A 10,348-nucleotide genomic window follows, 5' to 3' on the forward strand; every position below is an offset into this window, starting at 1 on the left:
GTCTGTAGAAAACAAAAGTTGATGATGTTCTGTGCCATCATATGTACTTATTCTCCTGTTTGTTAGAGAAAATCTAAAACTGCTAATACATTATATTAATATATTATGCAATATAAATATATTCTGTAACTATACTAATGCAAGTTTTATGGCAGGATCAAAAAATTGGTGAACGTGTGTACTGTTTACAGAAAAGGTATAACGGAGACCATTAGAAAGATGACAGTGAACACTTACATGAAATGTTAGAAATTAATGGCAATGATGGCGGTGCAGGAAAGCTACTGTGTGAGAACAATATAACATAAACGTATGCGATTTGCTTTTTAAGGACATATACGTAAAACCATCTTGAAAACAACACTGAATAGATATGACACACAAGTTATGCACTCAAATGTGTTCTGTAAGTGTACAATGTTATAATATGATGAGTTATGCAATAGAATGTTTTGAAATAAAAATGCATGAATTTTAAAGCAATTAATGGCCACAGAAATCCAAATTCACTGTGAAATACCGAAAAATTGAAACCTCCATTATTTCAGTAAGCATGTACCATTCAACAGTTTACAGGATTTTCTGTTCATAAAAATTCTGAACATTGCACTTATGTTAATGTGTACACCTTTTACCGTATGCATTTTACAAATCACGCATTCAGCCTTTCTGCATTTTTTTCAGTATCATTTGGGTTTAGTCACAAATGGTCGCATAAGTTATTATAAGTTTCTGACCTTAGAACAGATTGATTTTTTCCTTATGAAATGGAGTCTCGTACAGTACCTTCAATACATAGAGGAAATTGCCCAAAAGCGGACCCCTATTTTGTTGTTAACTTTTAAATGATAGAAAACTGTAGAAAATTATCTTTCAAAAGCATTTATTATATACCGGGTGATCAAAAAGTCAGTATAAATTTGATAACTTAATAAACCATGGAATAATGTAGATAGAGAGGTAAAAATTGACACACATGCTTGGAATGCATGGGGTTTTATTAGACCAAAAAAACCGTTATTGGGCCTTTTTTCTTCGAGGAAACGTGTGATTCTGGTTTTGTAACTGCTACCGTGACGGGTGAGAGGTACGCCGATGTGTTACAGAATCGCATCATCCCCAGCTTGGCTGATAAACACCTGCTGGAACGTACGATGTTTATGCAGAATTGCGCTCCACCCCATATTGCTAGACGCGTGAAAGATCTCTTGCGTGCGTCGTTTGGTGATGATCGTGTGCTCAGCCGCCACTTTCGTCATGCTTGGCCTCGCAGGTCCCCAGACCCCATTCCGTGTGATTATTGGCTGTGGAGTTACCTGAAGTCGCAAGTGTATCGTGATCGACCGACATTTCTACGGATGCTGAAAGACAACATCCAAAGCCAATGCCTCACCATAACTCCAGACATGCTTTACAGTGCTGTTTACAACATTATCCTCGACTACAGCTATTGTTGAGGAATGATGGTGGACATACTGAGCATTTTCTGTACAGAACATCATCTTTGCTTTATGTTACTTCGTTATGCTAATTATTGCTATTCTGGTCAGATGAAGCCCCATCTGTCGGACGTTTTTGAACTTTTGTATTTTTTTGGTTCTAATAAAACCCCATGTCATTCCAAGCATGTATGTCAATTTGTACCTCTCTATCTACATTATTCCATGATTTATTCAGTTTTCAATTTTATACTGACTTTTTGATCACCCGGTACTTGTAATGTTGTGTATCATTTACAATTTACTTTCAGAAAATATAATTAAAAATTAGATCCTTGCACTTTGCGAATCGGAAAACCAGTTGCCAAAAGCGGACCCCTTATTAAAAAAACGAAAAAACAGTCAACAAAATTAGAAAGCGCTTTATATCAATAAGAACATAAACTAGACTCAAAGTATAAGTTTTACATAACAATTTCGGGGTTTAATTTTAAAAATTACAAAATATATTCAACAATTAAACCGTAAAATGTAGATGACAAAATGAGATAGTTCAGTGACAAAAGTCGCAAATGTACACGTCCATTTCAGCCCCAGAACAATCTACATGGGCCCAACACGAGCACATAACGCACATAACCCAAAGCTCCCCTTTATAGAGTCTTCAGAAAATTTCCTGTCACAGAACATACACCATGCATCATCATCATTTGATGGGGTAACTCCTGGGAGAAACTCCACTTCAGATGTTCCAAGGGACACGCTGTTTTCATCTTCAGTGCTAGATTCCCTATCATTTATCTCTAAGTTTAAACTTTTCTTCAAATGTTTCTTCCCTTTACTCAAGGGCTTTGCTGCTGAACCACGCCCCCAACTGGATTTGCTTTTCAGTCCTTGAGCATGACTCCGTGCTTTCTGTTCAGCTTCTTTGGCCTCTTTAACTATATGAGCTTCCACCAACTGCGCTTTATAAGGTGTAGATGTGGTGACTGTAGAACTGCAGGCCTTTCGTCCCCTATTCGAGGTGCTCTTTTTAATTTTTGGAATGGAAGTTATGTCAAATGGACTTGTCTCAGAAGATGTGGTGCCCTGAGGATTTTCAAGTGTAACTGATGATAGAAGAACACCCAGGCTTTTCGAAGTTGCTGGTTGATTTATGTCACCACATTCTTCTCTGTCCTCTGAAAACCCCTGATTTCCTGCTAATTGTTTGCTTGATGCGGCTTCATAGGAAGATGAATCTCGTTTTCTATTGGTTTCTTCTATGTATTCAGGATCTGAGAACAGGTTTTTGTTCAACGAGTATATTCATGTTGCTTTAAATCCATTAATTGCTATTTGGGGCTGTTTGGCATCTAATATAGGCTTTCCCAAAGATTTCCATTACATCATAAGCACTGACGGCACCTTAATTGTGCCTTAACCACTGCCTAATTTCCTCGCTGTAGTAAACTTTGAGACAACCCATGAAAGTCTTGTCCAAAGGTTGTAGTTTGTGTGAGCAGTGAGGTGGCAATGAGACAATGGTGACAAAATTTTATTTTAAGTCAATCACATCAATATTCTGCGTGTGGCTAAAATGGCCATCCAAGAGCAACAGCACAGGTTTTTCCTCTGTAGGTTTGGCGAATTCAATAAAGCGTCGAAGCCACTGAGTAAATAAGTTGATTTGAATCCAATCTGAAGGGTGCGCTGCAAAGATTGTTCCTGCTGGAGCACCTTTTTTCAACTGTTCACTCATATTTTTCCTCGGAAAAATCACTAAATGAGGCACGAGTGATCCACTAGCACTCATGCAAGCAACGATTGTTGTAAGAGCTCCACATTCTCCAGATGTTAAGGAGGCTATCTGCTTTTTACCTTTAAGGCCAATTACTTTTGCTACATTTGACTGTACCACAGTAATGCCACACTCATCAACGTTGTGAATTCTGTAAGGTGTGAATTTAAACCTGTCATAAAGATTTTCCAGAAGGTTTTGGAATTTCTCTGTGTTTTCCTTGCTAAATCCACAAGCCCTAACATAGGATGTCCCAGTAGGCTTCCTCTCTGGTAGTTTATCTTTGTGGTGCTTAAGAAATAGCTTACCCCATTTTTTCCCAGCAATTTCATCTTTGAAAGGATGCTCAATGTCATTTCGCTCTGCCAGTTGCACGGCCATTCTTTGTAAGTCGTTACGAGTAAGCCCGAAAAAAGATGCTTCCATAGGAAGACAATAGTGAACAAGTTTATCCTCAAGTTTTTTACCCAAAACTGTAGGTCTACCTCTATTGGCTTTTGGTGCCTCCTCAGGTGTGCTGTGCTTTATGTTGGACAACCTCATGACTGTTGTTTCCAGAACATTAAACACTTTACTGGCCCTCTTCCAACCCATCTTCTTTTTCCAAACAGCGTCAATAGCTTTAGTCATTTTAGAGGGATTCCACTTTCTTTGGTCAACCTTCCCCATTCTCTTGGAATCTGAAACACAATTCCAACCGAATAAGAGTGTGCACAAATACAGGTAGACTTCAAACATGAATGTATAAGGGGTCCAGTTTAGGCAACCAAGTGGGGTCCAGTTTTGGCAACTATAGTCTACATTTTGTTAACGGCATCAATTTTTAACCAAACATCTAAATGAACCGGTTTAGTGATAAACAAAGACCTTGAACCTTACCATTTAAGAATACATACAGGTCGAAACGCTTACCTTCCTATATCTTGGAGAAATAATGAAAAATGTAGCATGATGCGAAAACTTCAACCACTGGCAGAATACGTAATGGCGGACAGACGAACTATGAGTGAAGTGGGCGACTGGTGCGCTCCACTACAGACGGGTAGAGGCGTAAGTTAGCGTTTACACTTCGTGCCGCTAGAGTTCAGGAGACTGCAGAACCAGGAGACTAGGAGGTCCACCTTATGAGAGGGGTCCGCTTTCAGGCACTTTCCTCTACATATCAACAATCCACTGCAAAAATAATTTATGTGACTTATGCAAAAGATCAAAATCATCTCTGATTGAAATAATTTCGACACTGTCTCGGAGTGGGTTATTTGGTGTATTATGGAACAAATTACCAAGAAACCCCGTATTTCCACTAGGAAATAATAAATGGATAAACTAATGAACCCAATGAGGAATCTAAAACAGAGATGTTTTGGACTGTACCAGAGATTTTTAGCTTTTTTTTTTTTTTTTTAATAGAAGACACCATACTTCTTTTACATGGTGGCTCGTCATCCAAAGTGATGAAAATAGAGACCAAATCAGTTTGAATTGCGGCATTGAAACACTGGAGGACAAAATTTTTATTAATGTAATACCCATACAGCCCGCATCTCGTGGTCGTGCGGTAGCGTTCTCGCTTCCCACGCCCGGGTTCCCGGGTTCGATTCCCGGCGGGGTCAGGGATTTTCTCTGCCTCGTGATGGCTGGGTGTTGTGTGCTGTCCTTAGGTTAGTTAGGTTTAAGTAGTTCTAAGTTCTAGGGGACTTATGACCACAGCAGTTGAGTCCCATAGTGCTCAGAGCCATTTGAACCATTTAATACCCATACAAACAGGAACTTACTTCAGATTTTGTGGTGAGAGCGGCAAATGAACACAAAGTTAGTTTCGTTTACTCTGTCTGTCATACAAAAATATGCGAAACCGACACCATTAAACAATGTTATATACAGTCTGTGTTGCCTCCCCCCCCCCCCCCCAAAGACTTCATTACTATGAAGTTTTGTTTTCCATTGCTGACATCACTGACCTAGAAGTAGTGACATTGTAGCTCCCTGGTATAAATGTGTTACTGCAAAAGAACCATATGCAAAAGTTAAACATGAACGTTCCTAGAATGTGATTTCACGTAACGTTGTTACTATCTGGTGTTATTTTTATCGTAACACCTGGCCGGTCTGCGGGACGGAGCATGGTAGCAATGTGAGAAACACTGGAAAATTTTTCTCTTGTGTGATTTTTTTCCTTTTAACTCTCTTAACGGCTACGTGCATATGTAAAGTTTTTGTCCATATCTATGCCGAAGTACCATTCGAATTACATTAGTATCATTGGCCTCTTTGTATAGTTAATGTTAAAATCGGTTCTTCAGTTTTTGATGTTAAGGTACCGTATTAATATTATGCATCTACAGATGTGAATTGACTGTTACACCACATTATATAAATGTAAGCCGCTTCATATCAATAATTTTGTATAAAACTTCAGTGTTCTTGCTCCTGAAGAGAATGGGGAGAATTATCTCTTCACCTGACATAAAACGTCAGATGGCTGTTTACTTAGTATCGTATGCACTTGCATTCCGTTGATCATAGTAAATTATCTAAAAAGAGGAATCTTTATTTCATAATGCGTTAAAGTTTGTCCCAATTTCTTTTTTGAGTAGAGTAGGTGAAGAATAAATACTTCTTTGCGTATCTGAGAGTTGTTATCGACCTCAGTTATCTTAACGTTTCTCATATGTACGATATACGCTGGGTATTTTCTGATTTTACTTGACTTTTCTAAGTCGATTTTTGCGAGAAATTAGGTATATTTTGTCCTCAACTAATTAAATGTTTTAAGGGGAGACGGTGGCAGAAATAATGAAAAATTTACAAATTCTTTTTGTTTGCTTATTTGATAGTAAATATAACTGAGATTATTATCCCAAATTTTTTCCTTGAATTTCGAACTACAAAGGGCATAAAAATATTAAAACCCTAAGCAGTGCAATGCGTCAAGCCCGCTTTTCAATGTACCAAATGGAGGAGATATTTTATTTCAGAATTTGGCCTGTGAACCTAGAAAATATAGCTTTACAGGGCTGTGATTTTTTTGTTTACACAACAGCAGTGTTGTAAAGAAGGCTGTGGAGCCATTTTCTGGTTCAATAAGTGTGGTATAGAAGGCTATGGAGTGTTGTAAACAAGTTTTGTGCTGTTAAGTGGAATTTGAGTGACACTTGATTTATTGTGCCATTCTTTGTGAAAGGTTAAATCTTTTGATCCCTTTTTACAATGCCTAGGCCTGGTAAAGTATTTAAAAAATATAGTAAGTCCCATATTTCCAATATAAAGCGAAAAACTGACATTGAGGTTAGGGTCGGGCCTGCAGGTGCAAACATTAGCTTGTGTCCAAGTGCATCTAAAATATAACTTGGAACAGGGATTGTGTCAGAAGAAACAATTCGTGACAGAAATACAGGTTTCAGAATTGTGGATCTGGAAATGGAGGCAGAAGCACTTAGAAAAGCCTGCAAGTGCTCTGTTTGAGGAGGAAATGTGGATTTGGTTTATGATGGAAAGAGAGAAGGTCTGGTTTGCACATTGCACATTTTGTGTCAAAACTGTGATGCTGACAGACCATTTAAGACATCAAAGGTCAGTAATAGAATCTATGAAGCCAATATGAGATTTGCTTATGGACTAAGATGTATAAGGATTGGAAGAGATGGTGGGAACCTTTTATATGGTATTTTGAACATCCCTGGTCCTCCCCTAAAATTTTCTGCAGTGTCGACACTGGAAAAGTATTAGACTTAGAGGTGATGTCTAAATATTGTTCTGCATTTTCCTTGCACAAGAAATATATTGATGCAGGTAAAGAAACAGAGTGGCAAGAAGCTCATAAAGCTGTTTGTAGCAGAAATCATGCAGGCTCCAGTGGTGGGATGGAAGCTGCAGGTATGACATTCATTTTCCATAGATCTTTGCAAACGTATGGAGTAAGATACGTACAGTATTTAGGAGATGGAGACTCTAGTGCTTCCAAGAATGTAGTTGAAAGTCAGCCCTATGGAAAAAATTGCACTATTGAGAAACTGGAGTGCTTAGGCCATATTCAGAAGAGGATGGGTGCTCGACTCCGAATACTTGTTGCAGACAATAAAGGCAAGCTACTAGAGGATGGGAAGCCACTGGGAGGTAAAAACAGACTAACAAAGAAGAGAACTGACAGCCTACTAGTCTATTATGGTGCTGCAATTAGAAGTAACCTCACAAGATTGGACAGTACGAGGAAAGCAGTATGGGTCATTTGGTTTCATTACTTGTTGACAGACACTACACCTCAACATTGCCTTTGTTCTAATGAATGGTGCAAATTTTTGAAAAGTAAGGAAAGTGGGGAAGCTTATACCCATAAAAATAACCTTCCTTATGAAGTTTCAATGGCCATTAAACCAACTTTTAGAGCACTGGCTTTACCAGAACTGCTAGAAAAATGTCTGCATGGGAAAACACAGAACCCAAATGAAAGTTTCAATGCTCTTATTTGGAAAAGATGTGCAAAGACTGTGTTTGTTTCTTATTTGATGGTGAAGATTTCTGCTTTGGGAGCTGCAGCAGTGTTTAATGATGGGAATGTGGCAAGACTTCACATCCTCATCAAAGTTGGGCTTTACACCTGGAGTCTTCGCTGAGCAGATACTGCAGATCGTCAATAAGCAAAGAATCGTGAAGGCAGAGACTTCAGTCCAGGACATACAAAGGAGCAGAGAAGGTAAAAGAGCTGTGGAGGATGATGAGGAAGAAATGGAATATGGATATGGGCAGTTTTTGCTAAGGTATGATAGATTGATTTTTTTTTTTTTTTTTTTTACATTTCATCCAAACTTTAAAATGATTTTTCTGCAACTTAAGATTTTCTGCTTTCAGGAACACATATATCAGAAACTACTGGCAGGACTGCAATGAAATTTGGCACACCTATTCTTTTACTTTGAAGCAATATTTAAGTGGAACAAAATTATAATTGAGAAACTACACACAGTTTTGTGGTTGATAACATATTGAAAAATTTTCTTGTAAAAAATGTTCGAATCCAAAATATCACAGAAAATAATAGCATTAATTTACCAAAAATTTACTGCAGTTAATTGTACACCTATTAGTGTAGATTATTTTAGCATTATAAAGATTTGCCAACTTTGCCTCGAAATTATGAAAAAGTGTACCTTAAAATAAAAATGCAATAAAAAATTCAAAATTATCTTATTGCATTAGATCGTTATTAAAAATTCTGAATTTTTTAAAAATCATATTAGATCTCTATACATAAGTGTGCAAAATTTCTATGAGATTGAACAAAAAATGGCAAAGATATGGATTTCCGAAAATATCAGTGCAAGCCTGCCACCGTCTCCCTTTAAGCCATTTCTCTCTCACATAAGTCAAGCTATTGTCACTAAGTACGCGTCCTACTATAGTAAATACGTGCTCAATGTTTGAAGCTAATCGTCCTTGACATGAATGCAATACATTCTTGCAGTAACCCAGTACAGATCGTACAAGGCATTTATAATATCCTCTTCTGTAAACAAATTGTAGATTCTCCAACTGATTTTACCCTTGGGTGAAGTATACATAAATTTATTACCACATTTAACGTATAAATCGGGTGTATCGATTTACTCAGTAATGTCCAAGTCTGTCTTCTATCCAAAGGTTAAAAATAACATTGTGTGTAATAAATTATTTCTAAGACCTTATTGGGCCAATATTTGGGATTCTGAGTATTTTTCTTTATGTAACAATTTATTTCGGAAAAATTAACTCTAGGAAGACTGCTGAGTCGATGTCTTTGTTTAATACCGACATTTTCCTTGCTTTCTTCATAAGGTTATTTTATTCTTGTGACTTCAGCGTTTTTCCTTACCAGTGTGAAATCCAGGAAAAAGAGGGAACAGTTGTACTGGCATTCAGTTCACCGTTACTCTTAATTGAAATTTCCACACTCAGTGTTAATTCTTTATTTTCTAGAGGTCTTTTTAAGTGGGTAGCACTTCAACATATATTAAGTTACATGATTATTAACACACTCATGCTAACAGACATTCTAACACACAAGGTGCATAAAATTTTATTTCTTTGGAAATAATTTTATTTATTAGTCTACACCAATGTTATCTTTTTCAAAAAAATCCCATTCTGTATTATACACTCTTCCAATCTCCGAAGCACTTCTGGGACTGTATCTTTGGGATAGCTAAAGCTCTCTCAGAGATGCGTTTTTAATCTAATTTATGTTTGAGAAACGATGGTTCTTTAAGATTTTCTTCAGTTTTGCGAATAGAAAAAGTCACGTGGTGCCAAGTCTGGCGAGCACGCACGATAAACAAGCTCCTCACCAGGCCGTGGAGGCCCAAGAGGTCTCTACTAGCGGCCGTGTCACACTCTGCCGTGCGGCGTCTTGTGGATGCCGTACGGAGGATCACGTGGTCAGCTCGCCGCTCTCCAGGCCGTTTAGCAGACTTTCCAGACCGTGGAGTCTAGTAGCTACCCAGTTGGCATCAAGAGGCTGATCGCACACCGTACCAGCCCTCCCAATAAGGAAAAATCCCTGGCAGCACCAGGAATCGAAACCGCGTCCTCTGCATAGCAGCCGTCTGTACTGACTACGCCGGCCGAAGTGGCCGTGCGGTTAAAGGCGCTGCAGTCTGGAACCGCAAGACCGCTACGGTCGCAGGTTCGAATCCTGCCTCGGGCATGGATGTTTGTGATGTCCTTAGGTTAGTTAGGTTTAACTAGTTCTAAGTTCTAGGGGACTAATGACTTCAGCAGTTGAGTCCCATAGTGCTCAGAGCCATTTGAACCATTTTTTTGTACTGACTACTCAGCTACGTAGGCGGACGAATACGGACAATGATAAATCATTAAAGTACTGCCCTTGGCCAAAAATTCACGAACAACGACCGAAGTGTGTGCAGGTCCATTAACGTGATGCAAAAGACATAAATTGTTTCGGCACAATTCCAGGCGTTCTTTTTTTTTTTTTTTTGGATTGTTTCAAGCAAAGGGCCTTAAACTTGTAAGTATTGTAGCAGCTCCTACTCTTAATTGACCTTGTAGCTAGGACTCGTGGTGCAACCCGCCATTAAAATCGAATAACACAGCGAGCATAACATTCACATTGGATCATACCGTATTTGTCGTGTTT

Source organism: Schistocerca americana, chromosome 1 (genome assembly GCF_021461395.2).
Source record: "Schistocerca americana isolate TAMUIC-IGC-003095 chromosome 1, iqSchAmer2.1, whole genome shotgun sequence".
Lineage (NCBI taxonomy): Eukaryota > Metazoa > Arthropoda > Insecta > Orthoptera > Acrididae > Schistocerca > Schistocerca americana.